Here is a 2,830-nt window from a genome sequence, read left to right as displayed (position 1 = left end):
AAGCTCTCTTGGACGTACTGTCGCAGGAGCAGACGAGGGACATCGGCGGCTCCTCTCCGGGCGCGCTCCAAAGCTCTCTTCGACGTACTGTCGCAGGAGCAAACGAAGGAGATCGCCGGCACCCCCCGGCCGCCCTCCGCCGCCATGACCACGAAGCCGGCGCGCGTGCGCGGGCGCAGCCGGCAACGAGGAAGAGTAGTACACGGTAGGTCGTTGCTGCTCTGGAGCAGGAGGTTATCGAGGCGGATGAGGAGGAGGCAAAGGCAATGGCCGGCTTTCTCGGGTTCATGGCCGGACATGGTGGTCGGGCGCCGGCGATCGTTTAGATTAGGTTTACAGTAGGTTTTAGTACGGTTTGTGCGAAATATGTAATGAATTTCGTCCAGTTTGTAGGAAAAGTTTTCAAAATGTAATGAATTTCATCCGGTTAATTTGAAATTTGCTTTGTTTGCACGAATTTCGTCCGGTTAGTTCATATAGTTGTCGAAAGGTATGCGGGCAGCATCAGATGGCATCCATCAGTGTCCTCGGACAGATGCCGGTCTAAATTTGTGGGCCAGCACTGGAGATGCCCTAACTATCATGCTATAATCGCTAACAATCCTCCATTATTTGGTAGGGAACAGTTATCCCTCGATCAAAATCAGATCCGCGGTGTTTCGCACTCCTCCCGCGTAAGAGTGTAAACTCTTGCTTCCATAAAAATGGAGCAAGTGGACGGCACTGTAGCACGTCATATCACTCGAACTAGCCCGCCTAACGAGCGGGAAAGCACCACCATCGTCATTTTGTTCTGGATTTCTATAGATCGATCGCGCGAAAATGTTATGCTTCTCAAGTTCTAAAGGAAAAGGCGGCACACTTACGACTCGTACGCGTCGCAACCCCGACAGTCCGGCTCGCATGCCGCTCACCAGAGGGGACACACGTTGTCTTGCAATTTCACTGACATGTGGGACCGTAATTGAATAAACCATCGATAGCCGAAATCTAATCGCTCGGCGGGCGTCGGCTGAGAAGAGAGAAACGGGGGAGGGAGAAGAGATCGCCCGCCCGCCGCGCACGGACTCCAATAAATATATGGTGATAATGTGAGGTGGGCCATGCTGGAGTCCGGACCGCTTCTGGAGCCTGCTCTCACCGCCCTGGCCCCTCAAGACGCCAGCTGCCCGCCGCATGCATGCATAGCAAGTAGTACTCCTTATGTGGAGGAGAGAGAGGCATTGACAAAGTCAAGGAGTGGGCTCTGCAAGAGCCCGTCTCTACACGTGCTCCTAGGTATAAAAAAATAATTCTAAAAAAGGCATAAAAAACAATTGTGTCTTAAAAAAAGAAAGGTAAAAAACATTTGAGAGGAAATAGATAGAGAGAAAGTGAGAAAAAGCTGTAACCTGGGCATTACATGAGGAAGGAGGGAGTGGTGCACATGCCAAGTTCACTGGGCTGCCGTCTTTCACACTCCTCCGTCGTAACAGTGGAGACAATAGCTTTCATCAAAAATAAACAATGAATACTCGTTGCTCGTCCTCTATATCGGAAAGAATACTTTCATTCGCCAACATGTGGGACGTCAACCATCCTGGTCCACCTGCCATGCACAAAATTATCCTGGTCTACCCCGGTCGTATCGCAGGCCCAACCTTTCCCACTGTAAGTTGTTCGGACGAAGGAACCATCATGACTTCGTTGAATTCCGCTTCTTCAAGAAAACTTACTGTACCCGCAATACTTCTACCACACGCGAAGACTGGACGGCACTGTACCACGTCATATCACTGAAACCCACTAGGCCAAACTAGCCCGCCTAGGTCATCTATTTTGGAACGGAGGGAGTACGTCTCTGCACTGCTATGATTTTGTGTTGCACGTTCTCTGTACTTTTGCTACGATTTTCCTACCCTATGAACCAAATGAGGCCTGAATGTATGTCGACTATTGTCTGATTGATCGCTAAGCCTACAATTTTAGGAGCTAGGGCTATTGGTCGATCGACGAGGGATAAGTATAAGCGTACCACGAGCTCATCAGCCCCTACATTTCTCTTCGGTGAGTGTTTTGCAAATACTATAGCTCACACAGTAGCTAGCCTACTAACACCAAGAATCATCAAACAAGCCCTGCTGATATGATAAACAGTTCAAACTTACATCTAAGCATGCCATATATTACATCAAAAGCTGGTGAGGATACATCTGTTTCCATAACTCGGAGAGGGTTCGCATGATTCACTATCAAACAAAAGTAGCAAGATCCGCCCACACAAGACAGTGCACTAGCCCTAAGATGGTTTGATAACACACATCGTTCTGGTAATTAAACACAGGGCAATGCAAACTACCCTGAAGGATTAGTGCGACCAACTATTTCTTGTCATCGATCTCTCGGGCAATGACCACAGCACGGACAGCGGCATGGGAATCGATTTCTGGGGCGATGTCCACAGGACTGACCGCGACATCGGAATCGATCTCTGGGGCGATGTCCACAGGATGGACAGCGGCATCGGAATCGATCTCCGGGGTGATGCCAACAGGACGGGCCACGACATCGGAATCATCAAGGACGTCCACCGGCACCTGCACAACCCTAACATATTAGCAAGCACATTGCAAATAATCAAAAACCACAACTATGGTAATAAGCCATTATTTTTTACCTTGTGCAGCTCACCGGGGGATCTCATCCCTCCGAGGGCCATCTCCTCGTCCTCGATGGGGGCCATCACCTTGCCAGGGGAATACTGCTTCTCAACGGCGACTATCTCCTCAAACTCGGTCTTGAGCCTCACATAGGTGGCAATCAGAGTTCCTGGGGTAGGCACGGTGGGGCC

Source organism: Aegilops tauschii, chromosome 4 (genome assembly GCF_002575655.3).
Source record: "Aegilops tauschii subsp. strangulata cultivar AL8/78 chromosome 4, Aet v6.0, whole genome shotgun sequence".
Classification (NCBI taxonomy): Eukaryota; Viridiplantae; Streptophyta; class Magnoliopsida; order Poales; family Poaceae; genus Aegilops; species Aegilops tauschii.
Note: the sequence above shows the minus strand (reverse complement) of the source record.